A 24,244-nucleotide genomic window follows, 5' to 3' on the forward strand; every position below is an offset into this window, starting at 1 on the left:
AGTCCTTGTTTGCAGGGCTCGGCCCACATAGCGGGACTACAAATCCCGGCGTGCGTGGCAGAGCCGCAGCGAGGACTACGCTTCCCAGCGGGCACCGCGGCAGGACGCCGAGCGGCGGGGCGGGGCGGGGCGGGGCGGGGCGGAGCCGCGGGGATGGGTGCTGCCCTCTGCCGGGCGCGGCGGGAAGTGGGTGCGGAGTGACAGCGGGAGCCCGGGCGCCGGGCGCGGGGCTCGGTGACAGCAGAGACGGCGGCCGCGGGTTGGACGTAGGGAGCGGCGGCGCCGACGGCAGCGGGAAGGGCGGACGGGGCGGGCCTCCCTGGTGGCGCGGAGCCGGAGAAGCCCGGGAGGGGGCGGCAGGCGCAGCTCGCGGGCCGGACACCTGAACTTGGGACAAGTTGCTGGAGCCGCGGGGCGCGGGCGGCGGACGGATTGACCTTCAGAGCTAGGTGAGCGGGGCTGGGGGACAAGGGGTGCGCGGAGGGCCCGGATCCCCCGCCCAGGCTCCCCCGCCCCCATCCCGTGGGTCCAGGAGACAGGTGGGTGGGTGGGGGTGCCGGCTGGAGAGGGGAGTGGGACCCTGTGCGCCGCGCCGGCACCCGCCCTGCTGTCCGTCTAGCCCGAGACGCCCGGCGCGTGGCCCGAGCGGCGCTGCCCGCCGAGTCCGGGAGCCCCTCGGGCCTCTCCCTTCGGGCCGGGGCCGGGGGCGGCTTCTCTGCGACCTTATGTAACCAGGCGGGAGGGGCCGGGGCGGGCATGGGCCTTCCCGGCCGGGAGCGGGGAGTCGAAGGGGCGGGAGGCGTGGGAGTGTACTTGCAAGAAGTTTGAGGGACGTGTGGGCCCTGCGCCCACTTCTTCTCCACCGGACGCGGCCGGGGCGGGAGGTGCGGGGGAGGGCGCCGGAGGTAGGGGAGGTGTGCGGGGGCCGAGTCCGGCCGGGCCAGGCCCTGCCTGGATGGTCCGGGGGAGTGGGAGGGCCGGAGCGGCGCCACGCCCCGGGGGCTGGGCTGCTGGAGGGGGGGCGGGTGGAAGTACCATCCCTCCCTCCCTTCCCGTCCGTTCCTCCCCCTCGGTCTCCTGAAGCAGCCGCCTCTGCCCGCGTCCCCGGGTATCCCTAAGCGCAGTCTTTTTCTTCCCCTTGCATTATTCCACGACCTTAGGGAACCTCAGAGCTCACCCTCCACGAGTCCCTCTTCCTGCTTTCCCTGGAGCTCTCAGCCATCTTCCTGCCCCCCGAGTGTCCCCCACCGTCTGGGTCCCAAATCCAGAAAACACGCCCCCTTCCCCCTGTTCCCTGAGTCCGCGCCGCCCAACCCCAGGCTGTCCCGCCCCGCGAATCGGCGCTCCTTCTTCTCCCCCTCCCCATTCCCGGGCCATCTATTGGCCGCAGCGCGTGCGCTCGCCTCCTCGAAGGGAGCGGGCCCATGCCAGCTGGGTCCCCGCCCCTCGGGCCCCCTCCCGGCCCGGGGCTCTGGCTTCACGCACGGCTGCCCCTAGCTGCTCCGGGTTGTGAGAGCAGGTTCGCGCCGCAGCCGCCCGGCGCGCCCCGGCCTCGCGCCCAGGGGGAGGGGAGAGGGGGGGAGGAAGGGAGGGCACCCGGGGCGGGCCTCGTCTGCGCGAGCGCCCGCACTGCCCAGGGCTCCCCGCTTCCCGGGCCTTCCCAGCCCCTCACCGCGGAGTCCTCCCCCGATCCCCCGTCAACTGCAGCCGTCGTCCGCTCGCCTGTCTGTTCTGGGGACGGTTCTTCGCCGACAGTCTCTCGACTAAATTTGAGCGCAGTGCTGGGAAGTGTCAGTTAGTTACCGCTTAGCTCCCGCCTCCCACCCTGAGTGAGGGGGTGCTTAGTCTACCAGGGAAGGGGTCAAGGCCGGGGCCGGGCGCTCAGTGACACCTCTGGGATGTGGGCTCAGGCCCCTGCACCCACCCTGTCCGAGATTCCACTAGCCCAAGACCTGGTGCTCTTGGCCAACGGGATGGAGGTGGGGGAGGGGGCTGGTCTCTGGTGTCCTATAGATCAGGACGCAGTTCTTGGTTCCTTGGCCGATTCCCTCTGAGGCCTTCTCTATGCGCAGTCTAGGAGACAGCCCCCAGGCCCTGGGGCAGGCAGATCACAGTCTGGGAGAGAGACAGCCAGCAATAGCTGGTCACAGAGGCAGTGGAAGGGGAAGGGCTGGCTGCTTTGAGAGCCCTGCGTGGTAGTCTGCCTGTAGGCTTGTACCATGCCTCAGTTTCCCCAGCGGTGGGAAACATAGTAATTCACTTGGCCCCCTTCCTTCTGCCTGCCTCCTGGCTGCTGAGATGGGCGAGCGGGAACCAGAGAGTGTACATGTGGGGCTGTTTGGGTGACTCTAACTCTGCTTCTCCAGGGGAGGAGCCAACATTGCTTACAGTTTACAAGGCCTGTCACAGCTGCAGTGCTATTTCATCCTCAGCTCAGCTCTGTGAGGTGCAGCCAGATGGGAACCCAGGTCTCCTGGTTCCAGGTCCCATTGATGGGGTGCAGGGCTTGGGGCAGGGGACGTTTCAAGTCAACACTGAGTCCAGGGAGAGCCAGTGGGGCTTCTGAAGGCTGATGGCTGGTGACTCACAGGGGGTGGGCCAGGGCAGGCAGGAGCCCCTCCGGGGTCCTGGGATGTGCGGATACCCAGTGCCCACCCCCATTGCCAGTCAGGCCCCCCTTTCAGCCTCTCAGTTGGAAAGTAGGTGGGAGGGACCTCCCACCCTTCAGGCAGGGCTGTCCTTTGAGGGTCTGGCTTCAGGCCCTGATCCCTCCAGGGCCCTGTTTATGGCTGTAATTGCATCATTAGGAGTTTATAGAGTTACTTAGCACCTGCCCCCACGGGGAGTGGCCCAGCCACCCCCTGGCTTCTGTCTCTTCCTTTTCAAAGTCAGCTGGGTCTCTGCCCGCAGCAGCAGGGGTTTCCCCGACTGCAGCTGGCACGAAAGCCAGGTTGGGCCTTTGTCCTGGGGATGGGGGGCGGTCGGCACTGGGGACGGGTGTGGGGCTGCCCTGGAGATGACCGTGGACATTGGGTTGGCCCCCTCTGATACAGAGGGAGGCAGGTCAAGATTTCCAGAGCTGCCAGAAGTGTCCACAGCCTAGGATAGAGTGAGCGTATCTGCATGTAATGTGTGCACCCTCATCTGAAAAGAGGGAGATAAAAATGCGTACACCTCACAGGCTGTCGTGAGCCTTCAGGGTGGAGCAGGGCTGGTACAGGGTGAGACCGTGGTGTTGCCCTGTGTGTTGGTGTGCGGTGTGTGTACCCGATGGGAGTTTGTGTGCATGGTTATGAGATTGTAGGTATCTAGGTACGTGTGTATAGATGAATTATGTATATGTGTGTCTATGGGAGTATAGCAATAACACGAGAGCATATTAATAAAATATTCATCTATTCTCTTCATGCTATAATAGCACAATATTATAATAAAATTCAGTTATAAACAATAGTTGCCAACATTTATTGTGTATTTATTCTTTAGAATGAGGCAGAAATTATTATTTTCATTGTACTGATTCAGAGAAGTTAAGCAAGTTGCCTGAAGTCACACAGGCTGGAAGTGGTAGGGATTCTAACCAGGCGCAACTGACTCCGAGATCCATGTTCTCAGTCCCTAAAGAAGCCCACTGCAGGTTTTCTCAGGGGTTCTTTCTTAGAAGGTGGAGGTGTGTGGTCTGGGAACCTTCTTTCCCCATTCAGGGTCTCCTGCTCTGAGCAGGGGTGGGAACTTGCTGAGGCCCCCATGTTTGGGGTGTTCTTCTGAGCTGCAGACACAGGTGAGCAAAGGACCCTGGCGAGCACTCTCCTGACTAGCCCGAGGAGGAGATGGTTCAGACCAGGCTTCCTGGGTCTCCTTGGAAACCTCAAATGTTACCTTGTTTAATCGGATGTGGAGAAGAGGCTGTGGGGACAATTGGGTGGAGATGAGACACAGCAAAACATGAGGAGAACATAGGGCACCCCACGCTGCCTCTGACAGGGCCCTGCTCCTCTCAGCCTCAGTTTCCATATCTGTGAACCTAGATTATCTTTGGGGTTCCCTTCGACGAGAACCTTCTACAGATCTTTGGCAAAGGCACCTGGACAGGAGAGGCTTCAGAAAGAGAGAGACGTGCAGTGCGGGGTGCAGGGGCTGGGGAGCTGCTCAAGTCCCCTCGATAGAGCTGTAGCTAAAGGCTGGCTCTGGTGGAGTGACTGGCCAGGTTTTCTTCGACATAGCCGTAGCCACCATGTATCTGGCACTGGGCTACGTGTAGCCTTGCTAGGGGGTTGTTGAGAGCGTGGGCTCCGGGCCCAGGCTGTCTGGCTTGGAATCCCAGCTCTGCCGCTTACTAGCTGTGTGACCCTGGGCCAGCTGCTTAACCCTGCTGTGCTTCTGTTTCCACCCCTGAAAACCGAGGATTATAGTAGCCCCTACCTAATAGTGCTGTAGTGAGGGCTAAGTACGTCAATGCACGCTGCATGGACGGGACTTAGAATAGCGCCATGCTCAAAAAGTGTTAGCTATTATCATAGTTAAGTCTTACAACTCATTTATTTCTTTCTTTATCATTTTCAAGTGAGGAAATAGAGGCATAGAGAGCTCTAGGGAAGAAATAAAGACCCATGGGTTGCAAACAGTTCTCCCCTGTGCGTCTAACGTCTTCAAATGAAATGCCTTATGTGGGGCTTTGCAGACTGCATGGCCACAGTCCCCACCACTCCCTGTTGCACCACACCCAGCCTGGTCTCCACATTTAACAAGATAGCACAGGGGACTTGGCAGTGCCTGCAGCATCTCTCCCACTCCTGCTCTGTCCCTTGGGTAGCATCTGGCCTGGCCGCTTACTACCCACTCGTGACCCGTGGCTCTCCCCCGCACTCCTGCAGCCTGCCCCTCCTCCACTCTGCACTAGAGGTACAGATCCCCTTGGCTGCAATGTCACTGAAGGCAGAGAAAAATCCCAGCGATGGGGCAGGATCTGGACTTACTGTGCCCACAGGAAGTGATTTGCTGTGGGGTGGTGGGGCAGTGGGTGAGAGCCGAGGGCAGCTGAGAGGGGCAGAAGCAAGAGGCAGAGTCATCACCGGTTTTCTTTCCTGGCTCTTAAGTGTGGGCAGAAGGAGGAGGAGAAATGAAGTCTGGCCATCCCCACCTCCATCCAGCCTCCTTGAGGACAGGCCTCCTTGTTGGCTCCTGTCCACAAAGAGGGTCCTGAGGTATTATGTGATGCCATGAGGATTAATCCAGGGATTCCAACAGACTATCCAGAAACCCATGGTCCACATGCCCTGCTCCCAGTCCTTGTTCATGCTGGTCCCTCCTCCTGCCACACCCTTCCCTGCTTCCCTCCCTGTAACCAAATCCTCTGTCCATCAAGGCACACCTTTCCAGGAGACCAGGGGACTGTTCCATCTGACTACAGCCCTGGCTGGAAATTATGATCACCTAGAAGCTCTTAAACAATACCATTGCGTCTGAATCTTGGGGGAGGGGCCTAGGCATCAATATTAAAAAAAAATTCCCTCAATGAATCTGATGCCCGTTCTCTAGAACACTGGGTCTCAAATTTCAGTGGGTGTCAGAATCGCCTGAAGGAATTGTCCAAACAGAGATTGCTGGGCCCGCTCCGGGGGGTTTCTGACTGAGTGGGTCTGGAATCAGTAGGTCTGCAAACTCCATTTGGTCTGGAATTGAACTTCCGACAAGTTCTCAGGTGATGCTAAGGCTGCTGGTCCCTAGGCCACACTTCGAGAACCTACTGCTTTGCAGCCACCCAGGCAAGAATTCTGTCTCCTGGGCCTCTGATTGCTTCGGGCCTCTTAGGCTTGTCTCCTTTCCGAAGCCAGGTCCCCAGGGGCGGGGACCGCTCTCAGACCCTCTGGTGACCCACAGTCCCTGGTATAGTCAGCCCTCCTTTCCCCACCTCCTGGTACACTGACCACCGTCCAGCCTTGTGTGCTCGGCCCCACCCTCTGGGACAAGTGCTCAGGAAATATTTTCTCTCGATTAAGGCAGGATGAGGCGGACCATGAAGGATGGCACTCGCCTGAGAGTCATCCGGACAGGACACGGGGCGGGGTCTGAAGCTCCTGCGAAAGCGCCCGGAGCCAGAGCAGCATGACTGGGATGGGGGGGTGTCCACAGCGGCCCTGCACTTTGCTGAAGTGAGGCTGTAGAAAGACCCCTCGTGTTATTTTACTTTCCCACCCCGTGGAGGGCAAGTGTTGGATCAGTGTTTGCCTTGTATTTCTTGTTAATAATAAAAATGATAAAACACGCACAAAAAGCAGCTGTTCCCTTCTCCTTTCCTCACCCAGACTGGAGATGTGGGGAGGGCGGGTGGGGTCACTGCTGGAGGTAGGGGCGTCTGCATCGTCTAGGAGGTCCTGGGCCTTGAGGGCAGCAGAGTGTTGGGTGGGCTTGTGGGGGTGCAGTCTTCCTTGGAAGCTGGGGGAGTTGGGGTGAAGCCTGGTGGGTGGTGAGAAGAGGTGGTGGCAGGCCCTTCAGCCCTGCAGGGGGGTGGCAGGATGAGCTTGGCGTCTGAGCCGGGCAGCAGGTGAATGGAACACTCCAGCATCAGCCCCCTGAGCGCAGGGGTTGGCTCTGCTTCGTTCCATGCGGTATCCCCAGCGCCTAGAAGAGAGCCTGGTGTAGTGGCTGCTGGGTCAGTCTCTGTGGAGGGAGTGGGTGAACGTGAATTGAGCCCCCCTCATGTGCCCGGAAATGAGGACACGACAAACGCCTTACCCGTGGCCTCTGCCCTGCAGGAGCGTCACCCTCTGAGAGCCAGGGACTTGCACACAGCTCGACAAGGAGGCGCTCCCCGCCTCCCTCCGCCCCCCAGTGATGCAGGCCCAGCCTCGCTCCGCTGGCGTGGAGCTCACAGGCTGCCCCTCCCGGCAGAGGGTTTGCCAGCACCCCTCCCCCGCCCAGTTCTACCAGTGGGTCGGTGGGGTGGGGCCCCAGTTTGTCTTCTCCTGTTTGCCAAGGGAAGTCACAGCCTGTCCTCTGCCTTGTTTATAATTGGTTTGGGGACAGCACCTGCCCCAGCGCCTGCAGTCCCTGAAGGGTGCAGAGTGGCCAGGAGGTGACACGCGATACTGTCCACCCCCTGCCGCCTCTCGTCCCCTCCCTGCGCTGGCCAGGTACACTTCTAGCTGCCCCTGCCAGCCCGGTGCTGGCTGGCTTTGCTGCAGGCTGACTGGGGCTGTGGGACTGGGGGCCTTGGAGGCCAGCTGCTGCTGCCCCCATGTCATCCAGGAGAGGGGACCGAGGCGCAGGCGCCCCGTGGCCTTGAGCACCAGTGGGGTCATCAGGCGGGCCGGACCCGCTCCTGGGGGCCCAGCAGGCGGGGGGGGGGGTGGTGGGCGTAAGAACACAGCTCCTCCCTCGGCGCTGACAGCCCGGCAGGGACCTTCAGTCACCGCAGAGGACGGAGCAAGGCCGAGGGATGTGAGACAGCGCAGAATAACGTCCTCAGTGGCTCTAGAGGTCTCTGTCCATGCCGGCCCTTCACAATGAAGAGCAGTCTTCTTTGGTCCGGAGAGAGTTTTTGCAAAGGGCTGGTGCCAGCGCGGAGACCTCTTCCCGCCCTCTGGGCCCCCTGGGTCCTCTCACCGGCGGTCACCTCTGCAGGCCCAGGAGGCTCCTTCCTGGACAGAGTCCTTCCTTCCAGGAGGACTAGAGGCTGCTGAGTGCGAGGGGAGGCCACAGGGAGGCCCCTGAGCTGCCCGCCTGCCACGTGGAAGCCCTGGGCCCTGGGGGGTGTGGTGCTAAATTGGGCCCAATGACTCAGGCCTCTTTGGACCTGCTGGTTGCTGAGCCCCAGGACTTGGGCCTGGAACCTGGGGCCGTGCGTCTACTGCCCTCCCCTCCAGCACCTTCTCTCTCCTGCTTTCCTTTGCCCCCAAGCCCCATCCCTGACTCCATCTAGTTCCACGGCATCTGAGACACTGGCCTTCAGTGTGCATGTTTCTTTCCTGCTCTCTGTCCCCCTTCTCTCCATCCCTTTAATTTCTTTTCTCCGCCTCCCTCCTTCTTTGTGTGTGTTCAGAGGGTGTCTAGGCCCACCCTGCTCCCCCAATGCCTTCTTAGCATGAGTCTCCAAGCCCTGCTGTCAGGGGCCCCGAGGAGTGGCCCAGGGCAGGTGAGGCGGGTGTGAGCGTCCCCAGGTAGTCCCTGCCCTTGGCCAGGAAGGGGCATGCGGTGGCTGGGACACCCTGGGGAAGGGGTGGGAGATGAAAAGGGCTCCTGTGGGCTGAGGGGCGGCCAGCAGCTGGGCCAGCTGAAGCAGTCCCTCCACAGATGGCCCTGAGTATCACCAGATACTCCAGACCTGTGACCCACTGTAGTTTCTCATCCAGTTTTTTTGGCCTAATTCTAGTGGTTTTCAAAACAAGGTGTGAGAAGAAAGTATTAGAATGTCTGTTTCTATTTATTTGTATCTCATCTTTTTCCCTCCCTTTTTGTTGCGAAGTATAGCATAGTTGCTGAAAATAGCATAAACATATATGTATAATGTAAAAAATAATTATAAAAGCCAACATCAAGGTAACAGTGCCCAGATGAAGAAACAGAATGTAGTCTGCACTCCAAAATCAGCTTGTGCCCCACCTCGGTCATAACCCTCCCCCAGAGGTAACCACTCTCCGGACCTTTATGGTAATTAGTTCCTTGCTTTTAAAAAAATCATGTAACCACCTATGTTTGCAGCCTTTAGTGGTTTAGTTTTGCCTGATTTTGAATTTACTACAACTGGAATGACACTAGACGTGTTCTTTTATGTCACATTTTTTTCCACTCAACAGTCCACTTGTGAGATTCATCCATGTTGTTGTGTGTAGCTGCAGTGTGTTCCTTTTCATTGCTGTATAATATTCCACCACATGAACTTGCTACCATGTTTGTATCCACCCTGCTACTCATGGACATTTGGGTTGCTCTCCTTTCTTGGCGTCCTTGACATCCTTGTATTGCTTCCTGGTGCATTGGTGCATACATTTCTCCAGAGTATATATAGCCCAGAGTGGAATTGCTAGAACACAGGGTATGCAATGCCTGTTTCAACTTTAGCAAATATTTTGCTAAGTGGTTGTACCAATTTACTCCTCATCAGCGGCTCCAAGAGCCCCTGTTGCTCCGCATCCTCGCCACCACTTGGTATTGGTGGACTGTTTAATTTCTGTCCTGCTGATGAGGGTGTAACAGTCTCTCCAGGGCCAATCTTCCTCAGCAAAAAAGAGGAGGATTGGCAACAGATGTTAGCTTAGGGCTAATCTTCCTCAAAAAAAAAGCAAGAATAAGACCTAACTATCATAAAGATCTGGATGTATCTATCATGGGTGTAATTTTCATCTCCCTTCTCATCTTTTTTATAAATCTATTTTTGTATACATTTGCTGGCGTGCACAATATATTCATGTGTTGGTATTTATAATAATTTATGAGAAAAGAAGCATATATTGGGGGTGCTAGAAACTTTTTACTCATAGGACTGTGTGATCAAAATGGCAATAGTGAGTGCCAGAGAGGGAGCTGGTTTGTAGGTTGGAGGTGGGAAGGTGGTCTTGGGAGGAGACCTCCAAGTGGAAGTGACTGCCGATGGGGACCCTCTTCCCAGAGGGTCCTGAGCCCCCAGAGTCCTCACTAGCACCTTCAGGCCCTCCTGCCTGGTACAGCTGGCAGAGCGGGGGGCCTCTAAAACCCCCAGCAGATACCCTTTGGTTTAGCATTGGCCGACGCTCATCTTTCAGGGGCTCCTAGGCTTCCCAAACGGGGGCGATTTTGCCTCCCAGGGGCCATTTGGCAACGTCTGATGACATTTTCGGTTGTCACAGCTCAGGGAATGCTCCTGGCACCTAGTGGGTAGAGGCCAGGGACGTTGCTAAACATCCTGAAAAGCTCAGGACCGTCCCACAACAAAGAGTTATCTGGTCCTGAGTGTCGCTTGTGCTGAGGTTGAGAAACTCTGATCTTGGAAGAGCCAGGAAACTGAGATTTGCCGTGAACAGGCTGCCTGGCCTTGGGGAAGCCACTGAGTGCCTTCAGCCTCAGTCTCCTCATCTGAAATGACGGTAGCAAGGGTTGCTGCTCCCTCCCCTTCAGGGGCTTGTTGTCAGGGCAGGGAGAGGGTGGCTGTGGAGGCCTTTGGGAAGCATCCCTGCCAAGGGGCCTGTGGTTGTTGTTTCCAGGGGGGGGAGGGCCTGGGCTCCCAGTCCACGGAGCTGGAGGCGGCAGGCGAGCCCTGGCCTCAGTTCCTGCTGCTCCAGGCCCCAGAGGGCTGTGGGGGAGCCACCCTGAGGGCCCAGCCTTTTGATGAGGGCTGCAGAAATGAGGGGCTCTCTGGGGAGCCCTGGGGCCCAGGCAAAACCGTTTCTGACTTTGTCCTTAGCGGGGTGGGAGTCCAAGGTTGTGTGGGGTGATAAGTGGTGCTTATCGTTCTCCTTATCTGAGGCCCCATTGCAAGTCCGGGCAGTGAGGCGCGGGAGCCAGCGGTCATCCTCAGGGCTCTGCACACCTAGGCCAGGCTCCTGCTTACCCTCTGTGTCCCTCCAGAGTCACTATCCCAGGGAGGGCCCCAGAGTGATCAGAGCTTCCTGGTCCTCTCCGACCTCCCCATTCGGGGGCTCACCTCACCTCAGGGGCATCTTCTCCAGGAGCTGTGGCCTGCTTGGTCTTCCCTCCACTACACTATCCCTTCCTGAAACATACTCTCATGAAAGGCCCTAGGAAACTCATCCGCCTTGAGGTGTCGATGACTAATACCAGCTTAATGACAGCCAGCCTTTCTTGACAAGGGGTATTTATTATTTACCTACCAAAGATGGGAATCCTTTAGCCACCAGAAAGAAACACTAGTGACATGTCCAGTCTCTCTGACAGGTTGTTGAGAGAAGTACTCTGGGAGCTGAGGAACCTCTGAAATTGCATGTGTAGCGAGACTATTTTCCCACCAGTGGAAATTGTGTGGTGACTCAGATTTTCGCAGAGCTTCATAGGAATACGCTTGGTCTCAGGGTCCTTTTCAGGATGGGCTATGGTAAGACTGGGAACTGGGTGTCTGGAGGCCCTGGGGAGGCCTGAGGCTGAGGGGGCAGGTGTGTGGTCAGTCAGGAAAGTGGTGAACTGGGGGGCTTCTGGCTAAGAGGGCACATATCTCCAGGAGGGGCTGGGAGGGTGTGCGGGTTAGGGTTCGACTCACACGGGACCTGGGAGGATTCCTGCCAATTCCTGCCCCTCTGTGCCTCTCCATCTCGGTGCAGGGGGTAGCATGGCCTGGGGTCCCGTGGGGCCAGGCCATGTGGGTGGTGGTGGGCTGCCAGGGGCTCCATCTAGGGGCAGGGAAGGGCTCTGTAGGTGTCCCGGAATCCCGGGTGGGTGAGGTTGGAGCTGGGAGCCGTCCGTGTTGGGTAGACTTGTGGGTGTGAGAGGCCTTCCGGGCGTGCAGTTCCTCTGCGCTGTGAGTAATCCTCGGCCACATTTGCAGCTCCCAGGGGATTGTGCAACTTCCTCTCAGGCCGAGGTGCAGGGGGCTGGGTGAGAAACAGCGTGGGGGAAATGAGGAAACTGGGGCCGGCGCTGGGGCAGGGGCACGGCCCTGGGCTGCGGCCCCCCGAGGAGCTGAGCATTCCAGGGGCCCTCCCTCCAGGGGGCTGCCTGCTCCCAGGTATGAGGATGTGTGTGTGTGTGTGTGTGTGTGTGTGTGTGTGTGTGTGTGTGTGGTGTCTTTGGGGAGGTGGGTGAGTGGGGACGAGGCCCCGCAGGCTGCACTGGCACCGGGATGTCGTGGGGTAGGGGCGATACTGAGCAGGTGGGGCTGGGGAGGCAGGTGGTGCAGGGAAGGGGCCCCTGCCCAGGCTCAGGGTGGGACGGCACGTGGGAGAGTGGAAAGCGCATGAAGTCAGTAGTCAGAGGCGCTGGCTGCCAGCGCCTCCTCCTCTGAGGAGCCCCACGACCCCGGGCAGTCTCACTAAGCGCTGCCGACCTCCCTGCTGTCTCCCAGGCTTGTGTTCAGGCCCCGGGAGAAGGTGATGGGCACGAGGTGCTTAGCTGGGCGCTGGCCAGGCCGCAGTAAACACCCACTCCCATCAGGGACTGGGAGCAGACACCCTGCCATCCACCTGGGTCTGAATCCTGTGTGATTCTGGGAAGTTGCTTAGCCCCTTGGTGCCTCAGTTTCCTCCTCTGTAAAATGGAGATAACAATTACAGTGCCCACCGTGGGTTCATTCTGAGGATTAAAAGACTGAATTCACGCAGAGCGCTCAGTACAGTGCCCGGCGCCCAGTGAGGGAGTCTCTGCACAGGTGAACGTTTTACCTGTATGAGAGCGTGTTTGTGTGCAAACAGCAGGCACCGCCCAGGGCTCATGGGGATGATGTCTGATGGTGGGGATTTGAGTTGGAACTGGGGATGATAATAAGAGCTCGCGTTCCCCAGGCCTTACCCCATGACTTGTATCGGCCTCTTGAACCTTCATAGTTGCCCCATGAGATGGGGGCCGTTTATTACCTGCTTTCGCAGATAGACTCATGGAGGCACGGAAGGGTTGAGGGACTTGCCCCAGGGCAGTGATATCAGTGAGGAGGACAGCAGGATGGTCCCCGTGAGCCCTGAGGTGGACCCGCCACCCCGGTGCCAGCCCCTTCTCTGGGTTCAGCTGGAGGTGGGTGGGTGGGGAGGAGGGAGCAGGGTCTGCTGTGAGAGGTGAGTGGGCTGTGGGCTCTGCGACCCGGGAGCCCTGCCTTCTCTCTGCACCTCCCCCCAACCTCCAGTAAAATGGTCAACAAATATAAAGAATGCAGTTAAGATAGGGAACGGCTTTTCAGTAGTTGGAGTTGGAGTCACTTCCCTGGGGTGAGCTTCCTGTGGTGTGCAGACTTAAGAGAGGGGCTGAGGCCCACTCCTGGAGTGGGCAGTGTGTGCACTGGTTATGGATGTGGCTCCAGATTCAGACAGACCTGGCTTTGAATTCTGCCTGAGTCGTTGACGGTGTGACCTTGGGTTTCTTCGCATGTCAGATCCCTCACAGTCCCTACCTCCGAGGGCGATGGCGAGGAGGAAATGAGATATCATAATAAAATGCTGAGCGCAGGCCTGGCCTGGAGGAAGTATCCGACGGATGGATGCCTTTATTAGGCACCTGTTACAGAGAGGGGCGTGTGCCAGGCAGGGGGCTGGGCTGCACAGACATCCTTGGAGGGCCATTATTTGAACCACGGATCACGGCCACTGACTGGACCCTCATCTGGCCAGGAAATCAGCTTAGTGGGTCTCAATGAAAATGAAATGAAAAAGATGTAATAAATTAAATGAAAAAGAATCATAGAATATTGCACAGTAAGTGTTGTTTTGCACAACTTTTTTTTGGTTCATGTGCATGTGTACATGCACTCCATGTATTGTGAGAGTGTGTGTGTGTGTGTGTGTGTGTGTGTGTGTAGTGGGCCAAATAAAATATATTTTTCTGGGAGTCATGGTCGAAACATTTGGGGCCACTGCCTTAGAGATGATCTCCCTCCCGTGCAGCAGTGTTTCTGGAGCACCTAGTTAGTGCGAGACCCAGCACCACGTCCCAGGGGCCAGACTGGGTAGTGGGACCCAGTGCTTAGCAAGATGGCTGGGTGAGGGGGCCGTGCCGTGTGGGAGTCAGCAGAGGCAGAGGGCGGGGATGGCAGAGAGAGCTTCCTGGGGGATGACCACATGTTGCAGGGGGCAGTGAGAGAGGACGATGCCCGGGGTGAATGGTGGCTTGGGATCTGGAGCTGGAGAGCCATCCGGAGGTGGGGGCGCCCTGTCTGTGGAGGGCTGCAGGGCCCAGCCTGGTGGAGGTGCCACGCTAGCCAGAGCAGAGGGTTGGGTGGGGGTCATCTCAGGGCACTGGGCAGGGCTGTACCTGTCTCCCCTGCTAGGGTGGGGTGGGGTAGAGGAGGACTCAGGTTTACTGAGTCCCCAAGACCTGTAGAATCTGTAGTGACTGGGTGAGAGCCGGGGCCCATGGCTCAGCCGTCTCCTCGTCCCCTCTGCCCCTGGGAGCCTCCTGAGCCTTCTCCTCCCCTCTGCTGCCTCAGCTGGCTCTAGCGGGTCTGGTCTGGGATCTGGCTAAGCCCTGAGCCCTGATCCAGGAGCCAGAAGTCTTTCTACTACTTAGATCTCTGCCCATGGCGAGTCGGAGCCTCAGGTTCATCTGTATAGTGGGCATAATAACCCCCAAGCAGCCGGCCTTCTGGGTGCTGATGTCCCTCTTGTGACCTGACGTGGAGGAGCCGGCTGTGGGAAGTGTGGAGAGCTCTGGGTGGGTTGTTACTTTCGTATCTAAGGCTGAGAGGGCTGGGGAAGGTCATGAGGACATCAGCTGCCTAGCTGGAGAGCCCCCTGCCTCTCTACCCCGTGACCTGGGGCTGTGGGGCAGTGGTGGGGAGAGGCCTGTGACCCATGGTGAGCTGGGGATCTCCCCAGAGCTGAGGGGGAGGTGGCCTGTTAGGGGCCTCAGGAAATGAGACCCAGCTTTGGCCTCGGTCTGGGAACCCCAACTTCTAGAGCCACCACCTACATGGGGCACCCCAGGAGCCCCAGCTTGGAGGTCTGTGTTGCCAGGTGGTGGGGGCATTGCCCTGGGACTTCTTGGCAGAGGCCAACTTCCAGGAAGCCATGGGTGGCTTCCAGCCTGCTGAGCTGGGAGCCCAGAAGCTCAGGAGTGAGCTCCCACAGTGGGGTGTGTTATTTAATGATGGGTCACAGGGCCGGCCCCATGGCTTAGTGGTTAAGTGCGCGCGCTCCGCTACTGGCGGCCCGGGTTCGGATCGCGGGCGCGCACCGACGCACCACTTCTCCGGCCATGCTGAGGCCGCGTCCCATATACAGCAACTGGAAGGGTGTGCAACTATGACATACAACTATCTACTGGGGCTTTGGGGGAAAAAAAAAAAGGAGGAGGATTGGCAATAGATGTTAGCTCAGAGCCGGTCTTCCTCAGCAAAAAGAGGAGGATTAGCATGGATGTTAGCTCAGAGCTGATCTTCCTCACACACACACATAAAAATAAATAAATAAATAAATAAATAAATAAATAAATAATGATGGGTCACAAAAACTGGGCACCTACTGTGTGCTACGCACTGTGCTGAGCATTCTTGTACATTTGCACATTTAATCTTCATGGTAACCTCATACACAGATCTTTTTATAGTCCCATTTTACAGGTGAGGAAACTGAGGCCCAGAATGGTTACGTCTCTCGCCCGAGGTTAGCTAGCTAGTGAGTGGGAGAGCTAGGCCGAGGGCATGAGTTCTGGATTCAGACTGGTGGGGTTGAACTCTGGGCAGTACCACTTACTGGCTGTGTGACCTGGGACAGGGACTGCATCTCTTTGACCTTTAGTTTCTGGCTCTGTGAGGTGGGGACATCAGTGCCTTCCTCAAAGGGTTGTTGTGAGAATTACACGGATAGTGGAGGGAAAGTGCTGGTACATAATGAGGGCTGTGAGTGCAATCTGCTTCATCACCCCCTGCCGCCTCAGCCATAACCCGCCGTGTGATCCTGGGCCAGTTTTACAGTCTCCCTGGGTCCCAGTCTCCTCAGTTGTGTGACACAGGGTGCTGACCCCTTCCCTGCCCCTCTCAGCAGGATTGTTGAGGATCAGATGGGATCAAAACCCTGGGTGGGTCCTGAGGGATGCCTTCATGGAACAGAAGGGCCAGACTCCCTGCACCCCCAGAGCTGCCAGGGAGATTTCAGGGCTGGCAGCTACTGCAGGTCCTGATGTGTTTTGTTTGGGCCTGCTTCAGGCTTTCATGTTTCCTGCTGGCCCCTGCAGGCATTTGTATTGGTGACTCCAAATCTACTCCGGGGTTTCCCAAGATGTGTTCTTTTTTTTTTTTTTTTGTGAGGAAGATTGGGCCTGAGCTAATGTCTTTGCCAATTTTTTCTCTTTTTGCTGAGGAACATTGGCCCTTCCCTAACATCTGTGCCTATCCGCCTCTATTTTGTATATGGGATGCAGCCACAGCATGGCTTGGTAAGCTGTGCCTAGGTCTGCACGCAGGATCCGAACCTGTGAACCCCAGGCCGCCAAAGGGGAGCGCTCAAACTTAACCACTACACTACCGGGCCGGCCCCCCAAGATGTGTTCTGTAGAAGGGTTTGGTGGTCAAGCAGGTATGGGAAGGTGTGAGTCAAAAAAAAGCAAAATGGTTTCTTTGCTGTAGGACTTGTCAGAGCCTTTGATATGCTAATATTCAATGTGCACCTTCAAAATGTTATAATATACCCCAGGATATCTCAAAGGCCTGGTGTTCCAAGCTCCGTTTTCCAGATGGAGAAATGGGGACCTGAAGTGAAGCCTAGGAAACGATTTTCCTGGATCGTGTAGTTATCTCTAACAGAGCTGGGACTAGACCCCAGGGCTCCTGACTCCATGGCCAGGGCTCTGCCCAGGACACCTCCTCCTCCCTCCTTCCTCTGTTCTTCTCGGAGAAATGTGTGGGATGCTTCTCCCTCCCTGAAGGCTCCTCACCTTCTCTGGCCCCTTCCCTCTGGCTCCCAGCAGCATCAGAGGTGTCCCCTTCCCTCTGGGCATTGCTGGGAGATGGGGCTGTGCCCAGCATCTGGGCTCCCAAGAGATAATTCCTCGGCGAACTGAGGGCAGTGAGGCTTCATCCCAGCCGTGGGGCCCCTCGCCAGTCAGTTCAGTTTCTGAACCTCGGTCTCCTCAGCTGTGTAATGAAGCTCATCATCTTGTTTATTATCTGAAGTTATTGAGAGGTTCAGCTCTGATACCAAATGTGAATGTGTTCTATTAATATGCAATTCATGTACAGATGTCCACGAGTCTAACAATTGTTGTAATTTTGGGGGGTGATGAGAGAAGAACAGGGAAGAAATGAGGGAGACCCCTGGCCGTGGGGCCTGGCCTGGTTCGGACTCCTAAGTTCTGATTCTCTCCAACGTTGATGTCTGCTCTCTAGTGTATTGCTCTCCCCATCTGGTCTTGGTTCCCCCGCTCACCTGGGAAGTGGGCTGGTCTGGCTGACTCCGGGGACCCATTTCACAGGTGAGACATGCAGGGCGGGGAGCGGAAGGCACGATTTCCTAGTTTCCTGCGGGGAGTTGGTATTAGAGTGGGGAAAGAAACTCAAGTGTCTTGGAGCCTCAGTGCGTTCTTCTTGAGCCTGGCGGTCTTCTCCAGCTTCTGCCCACCCCTCTGATACCCCCGTCCTTCACATAGGGTGGCCGGCCACCTGGCTTGAGTGATGGCAGTGCATGCGGGCATGCCCGCGTCTCTGTCAACACAGCAGTTGGGGTATAAATTCCCCAGTCCCTCTGCTGACTGTGGAGGCTCCAGGTAAAAGGCCAGGGGTGGGCCAGCCCGGGTGGGGGGGCTGGGGAGGAGGTGGGGCCTCCCTGGCAGAGAGTGTCCTCTCCGGGAGAGCTGTCTGCCCGAGTTATTCTTAGCACTGACTCATTATTGAGGCTATTTTTAGCCCTGTTTCTAAGTGCTGCCAACATCTGGTGTAGTCAGTGCTGAAGGGGGTGGGGGTGGCAGGGGCGACCCCTTGGCCGTTACTGGGAACTGGAGCCTTGGCAGAAGAGCGAGGACAGAGTCTTCTACTTCCTGCACCTGCCACAACTTGAGGCTGGGCACACAGTAGGCGTCCGATTCATGCTTGGGTGTTGGTTGCCCTCCACCATCTCATCCTTCCAGCTCCAGCTTCCGGGGTGGGGGGGAGGTGGGATGGCTGTTACCCTCACCCGTGATGCTCACAGGTAGGCCTCCCCACATCCATCCCTTGGGGGTTCCAGTCGGCCTCTGACCCCTGCAGAGAGGGGCCTCAGAGGAGGGAGCTAGGACACTTGGTCCGGCTGCCAGCAAAGGAGGAGTCAGCGTTACAGGGAAGGAGTGTAGCTCAGTGGTTAGGTGTGCAGGCTCTGCAGCCAGACTGCCTGGGGTCAAGTCCCGGCTTTGCTGCTCCCTAGCTGTGGCCTTGGGCAAGTCCTCAACCTCTTTGTGCCTCAGTTTCCTCATCTGTGAGATGAGGACGGGAGTATAGTGTCGTGTGGAGTGAGATAATAATGTATGAAGTCCCTAAATAGTAAGTGCTGTATAATAGGGAGGTGGTGGTATTTTATTCTTTTTATTGTCATTATTCCTAGCGAGGAGCTCTGTATGTGCCGTCCTGTTGGAGCGAGTTGGGTGGGAGGCTTCTCAGCGTTTCTCTGAGTGAGGGGAAGCTTGGGATGGGGCTCAGAGGGGGTGGTTATACCCAGGCGTCATGACGGCGGCGACTTCTGCAAGGCTGCAGCTCGGGCTGCAGGTCAGGCACACACAGGTGGGTCGCAGTGGGGGTTTTGACCTTCGCAGTCTGGGAGAGTCACGTAACTTTTCTGAACATCCATGTCTTTACCTACAAGACCGAGATGATAACACGTAGGGCATAGAATTATTGTGGAAAGAAAGCGTTCGATGTTCATGGAGCATTCGGCCCAGTGCTGGGCGCACGGTGGGAGCTGAATCCTTGAGACTTTTGTGTGTGTGTGTGGCGGGTGCTGTGTCCCCTTCCCATGGGAGGGATGGGTGCCATTGCCTTAGGAGTGGGGGAGGAGAGCTCAGCCTGGAAGTTTGGAGGGCGGGGGCCGTGGTCCTAGCCCTCCTTGTGCTTCCTCTGGGCTTCTGGAACATGAAAAGGCAGAAAAAACCGTGGTTTTCAAACTCTTCCTCAGAACCCCAGGGGGTGCTTTGGGGACTGTTTGGGAGTGTGGGGGAGGCCCGCAGTTGGAGGCCTGCCCCTCTCCCCACAGAGCTGCTTCATTCTCATGTTTTACATATTAAGATTCCAGGTAGGGCCGGCCCAGTGGCGCAGTGGTTAAGTTCATGCATTCTGCTTCGGTGGACTGGGGTTCGCAGGTTTGGATCCCATGTGCAGACCTGCACACTGCTTGTCAAGCCATGCTGTGGTGGCATCCCACATATAAAGTAGGGGAAGGTGGGCACAGATGTTAGCCCAGGGCCAATCTTCCTCAGCAAAAAAAAAAAAAAAATTCCAGGTAAATTTTGTCTGAAATCAGGATTCTGCTGCTAAAAACAGCTTGGGAATCTCTGGTGGGTGACTTCCCAGGTTCCTTGTCATCAGATGTCTATGCCCTCCAATTCAGCGCTGACTCTGGGAGGTGGCCTGTGCAGGGGGGGCTCTGGCATGCCTGTACAAAGGGTGCTAGGGTCTCCATGGAGTGTGGGGGCCTGGAGGGCTGCCAGGCTGCTCCTCTGGGGAGATGTTTGATTGCCCCCCGGCCTTGCTGCCTGCAGGACGTGGGTGCCCCGAAGACAAACCTCAATCCCAGAATCAAAATCTCCCAGGAGTGAGGGCTGGGACTGGGCAAAAAGGCCCCTGCCACAGCACTGGCACCTAGTAGGTGCTCAAGAAATATTTGCAATGGATGAAGTGGTACTAGCACAGCATCTTGGGACAGCGGTACCTCTAAGGTGGTGGTGGATCTTCCCCTACCCCATCCTCTTCCTTCTCCCCGCTCATTCCGCCTTCCCCGCCCCTGTGCTTTGTTTAACCAGCCTTAAGTCACCCCAGCACTGGGGTCCAGGCTCAGCCTTGCTCACGAACTTGAACTGAGCCTCCCCACTTCCCCAGACACTTCCCCAGCCTGAGCCTCAGTTTGCTCATGGGTGACAGGAGGGTGATGGGCTTGGCTTCAGAAGGCTCCTTCCAGCTCTCACAGCCTCTGTTCTCAGGGCAGGTCACACACACGCACAGACACACACACACACACACACACACACACACACACACACACACACACACACGAGGGTCTTGGTGAAGTGGGCCCAGCTGGGGAAGGTCCTGTCCCTCTCACTGAGGGGGTTCTCCTGAGGTGAAGATTGGGGTGCTGTGGTGCTCTGACTGGGGCCTCTAGGATGTGTTGTGCTTGGGCTGTGGCTTGGCTGGGGAGGTGGGGGCCTCTGGGTGTGAGGGGAAGGGTGAGCATCCGACTGTGTCCACTGGGCTAGGGCCACCACTGTGACTTTCATGTATGACCTTCTGGGAGTGTGGGTGGCAGCCCAAAGGGCACATATTTGTGTCGTTATGACTGGGTGTGAGGGGATGTGTGAATTGAGCCAGTGAGGGAGCAAGGGTAGTTATCTCCTGTTGCTGGAAGCTTCCCGGGCTCTGAGGAGAATGGAAAGTGATTTATGCAAAGGGGCCCTCCCCATCTCCCCATTTTGGCCACCACCTGAGGTAGAGGGTGGCTGACTTTCTCCCTTTCCCCCACCCACCAGAGGCCTGTGTTCCCTCTCCTCCCTTCCTCAGAGCCCGTTTCTCACTCGGGGGTAAGTGGCTGCCTGGACCTGAAGTCTGACACCCCTCTCAGGGGCATTTTGCGGGGTGGTTCATACCTGCAGCTATAGGAGTCGGTGTGGGGACGAGGAGGGCATCAAGCCCCCGAATCCCGGCACCAGGTAACCCCCTGCATCAGAGGAAGCCGCCTGCGGAGGCCCCGGGCTGGGACGCTGTGGCCAGCACACCAGCCCAGCCACGCGGTTTTCCAGCTGGAGAAGACCTGCTGGGGAGGGAGGGGAGAGGCCCCACCTGCCCACCTCACCCACTGCCCTGGCTGCAGCCGGCTGGGGACTCATCCTCCTGGGGAATGAGCTGGCTTCCCTCACTGGGCACCCCAAGGCCCTGGTGCTGAGCCCAGGGCTCCAGCAAGCTGAGAGGGAGGGTGAGCCCTCTGTATGGGGAGGGGTCGCAGCAGGCTTCTCTCCACCTCCTCCTGGCCCTGCAGGCTTCACCTTCCCTGTGTCCCCAGGCGAGGCCGCAGCCCCAGATTACGTAATGGGTCCAAAATGCCTCACCAGGGAGCCGCCCCGCTGGGCCTCTGGACTCAGGAGTCCCTATTCCCCAGTGCCCTCCACCGGGCATGCCTCCATTCCGCTCCCTGGGCTCCACGGGCGACTGGGTCGTGCCTGCCCCCCTTCCCGAGCTGTGCAGCCTGCGAGGGGGAGGGGGAGGCCTTCTCCAGGGAAATGAATTCCTGGCCTGACCCCAGATGCCGGCCTGCCCAGCTCTGCTCCAGGGTAAGGCTGGGTGCACACACAGCCCCATTGTACGCCTGGGCCCTGTGCCCGCCAGGGGCCTGGCACCAGCTCTATCGACAGCAGTGGCTCCGTCAGCTCCTCGGCACCCCCTGCCAGGGCCCGAGCCGCTGGGTCCCTGGTGAGGAGGAGGAGGGGGGACTGGTGATTGGGTGTGAGCGTGTCCTGAGTGCAGGGGCCGGGACCACTCAGGACACCTGAAGAGCCAAATGAGTACATTTGTTTCTCTCATCAACTGTGGGGTGCAGGGCAGGGGGGGAGCATCGTTGAAATCAAGGCATCGAGAGGCTTCAGGAACTTGCCTGAGGTCACACAGCTAGCGAGTGGTGGAGCTGGGGTTCGAGCCCAGGCAGCCTTGGGTCCAGAGTCTGAGCTCTGCACCCCAGCCTCCAGATCGGGGCTTGGGAGAAGGCAAGGCTCCTTCTTTCCAGCCCAACTTTGGGGGGCGAGGCAGGCCTGGAAAAGTAGATGTACCCAGGGTGGAAGGGGACCCTGGCACAGAAGGGTCTGGAGTCCCAACGTACTTGCGACAAGCGCGGTGGTTAATTTTCAGGGACGATGCTGGTGGCTGGGCAGGCAGAGCAGGCCTCCAGAGCTGGGCAGGGGGTGGTGTGTGGCTCTGCGCCTCAGTTTCCCTGTGCCACCTGTGCGTCTTGGGAGGGGACAGGAATGTAGAGGTGAGCTGTGGCCAGGGCTGCAGCCTGGACCCTTGCTCCCTTTGCCTGTGTTCCATAGGCTGGACAGGAAGCTCCCCTTCCCCAACCTAGACTACCCTGGAGGTGGGGGTGCCGAGGCCTCCAGTTGCTTCTATTCTGAGAGCGAGTCCTGAGCTGCCCTGTCTGCTCAGGTTTCCCAGGCTGAAGGGGCCTCTGAGGCCGGGGAGCCTGCTGAGAGGGCAGCTCACTTCTAGGCTGTGAGGGGGTCCCGCCTCTGCCTGGTGCCCACACCCCTCAGGCCAAGGAGGAAGCTGCCCAGACGTGACTCTTATGGGGTCTGCCCCATTTCTCACTTTCTGGGCTCAACTTACCCACTCCACGAGCCCTGACCCCACAGGGCTGGGCAGAACGGAAGCTCCTGCCTTCTCCTCAGCCTGCCCTCCTTGTCCCCTGTCCATCCTGGGCATGTGGCCTGGCTCCCTCCTTCAGTGCCATCTCAGCCTTCTCAGCAAGTGGACAGGGCATTCTGCAGTGACCACAAGATTGTGATATGCCCGGGTTGGGCCATGGGGACAGGTGGGGAAGAGAGAAGCTGGATGGGGACACTGAGGCTGGCCCCCTTCTCAGCCCGCCCGGGAGCCTTGTCTCCTCCCTCACTCTGCTTGGGCGCATCTTTCTCCGATTATGCTGTTCCCACCAACCAGCCAACACATCGTCATCCACGGCCACAGTAGTGGGCACGCCAAGCCTAGAAGGGTCACGTTTGAGTGCCCTCTATCTGGGAGATGCTGAGAAAGAGCAACCTGGGGACAGCCCTCGGGGAACTTATACGACAGCTGAGAAAATGAGACAGAGTAACTCTCTGTGCCTCAGTTTCTCGTTTGTAAAATGGGTACACTACCATTTCCTACTTATCAGTGTTGTTGAGAAGGTTAAGTGAAGTCATACATGATAAAGGCCTCAGACACAGTTCCTGACAAAAGGAGGGTGCTCGGTGCAGGTTTGTTAGAGGTAGTAGTCCTAGTGGTACAAGAAGTACAATATATGATATCAGGGAATGCTCTTTTTTCCAAACTAGATTGTGAGTACCTGAGGGCAGGGACTGTCTTATTCATCTCTGTATCCTGGTGTCAGGCACAGAGCCTGGCTTGGGGCAGATTAAGTAATTGTTTTCCAATGGTGATCAGATTAGGGTGAGGGCAGGGTGGGCTGCCTGGAAGAGGTGGTCCTTGAGCAGAGCTTCTGGAGATGAGTGGGGGTCAGACAGTCTGTGGAAGGGGTTGGGGCGGGGGAGCATCTGGAGGCCTGGATTGTGTTGGGGAGGAGAGTGAGGAGGCCCCCTTAGCTGAGCCCAGGGCTTGTTTAGGGCAGGGGGATCCTGGGTGCTTTGAAGGCCCAGCTAGGGAGTTTGGACCTTATCTGTGGACAGTCGGGAGCCATCAGGGGTGATGGAGCAGGGGAGTGACCTTCCTTTGTTGCTCAGTCCATTTCGTTTCTGCTCCCTGTTCTCTTGGGGCTATTTTCTTTCTCCATTTCTCCAAAGGCAATAAACCCTTCTCTCTGCTCTTTAATCTCTTCTCTCAGATCCCTACTCACCCGCATCCCACATATCCACACTCTCTTCTTGGCTTCTTCTGCTCGTCTGTCCTGGCCTATTCCCCCTACCTGCTTTTTTTGGCTTCCCCTTATTCTCCCTGGCCCCTGACCCACCTTCCCTGGGGTGGGGGTGGGTGGAGTTGGACTTGAGGGGAGAGGGATACAGGCATGGTGGGAACCAGTGTGATGAGGACTGAGCCAGGAGGATACCCTCTGTTCTGACACAGCCCTCTATACCTTCAGGGAGTGACCCACCCCCAGGAATGTGGCTAAGTCTCCTTAGGAGGATCTTACTTTGCATTTGTGAACCTGATAAATGAAGACACTAATTTCTCTAACAAATAAATTAGAGAGTGATGGGACTTCATTTTCTTGTTATTAAATTTAGCAGAGAGGGATATTGAACCAGATGGGAACCAGACTGCAGACAACTACTGTGTCTCTTCTGTCTGCTTTCAAACATCCATCCACCTATCCATGTATGCATCATCCATTATATCCATCTATCCATGCATCCACCCATTATATCTGTCCATGCATCCATCCATTATATCCATCCATCCACCCATTATATCCATCCATGCATCCATCCATTATATCCATGCATCCACCCATTATATCCATCCATGCATCCATCCATTATATCCATCCATCCACCCATTATATCCATCCATTATATCCATGCATCCACCCATTATATCCGTCCATGCATCCATCCATTATATCCATCCACCCATTATATCCGTCCATGCATCCATCCATTATATCCATCCATCCACCCATTATATCCATCCATGCATCCATCCATTATATCCATCCATCCACCCATTATATCCATGCATCCACCCATTATATCCGTTCATGCAGCCATCCATTATATCCATCCATCCACCCATTATATCCAT

At 57.3% G+C, this 24,244-nt stretch overlaps 1 protein-coding gene across 1 annotated transcript in view; it reads left to right on the plus strand.

The window, feature by feature from the left end:
* Positions 1–297: 297 nt before the first annotated feature.
* The window catches only part of TFEB (transcription factor EB), a 47,076-nt gene continuing 23,129 nt past the window's right edge, over positions 298–24,244 (plus strand). The window contains 1 exon segment of the mRNA XM_058554404.1: positions 298–449. The gene's annotated coding sequence lies outside the window, so the exon portion shown is untranslated.

This window comes from Diceros bicornis, chromosome 14 (genome assembly GCF_020826845.1).
Source record: "Diceros bicornis minor isolate mBicDic1 chromosome 14, mDicBic1.mat.cur, whole genome shotgun sequence".
NCBI classification, from domain to species: domain Eukaryota; kingdom Metazoa; phylum Chordata; class Mammalia; order Perissodactyla; family Rhinocerotidae; genus Diceros; species Diceros bicornis.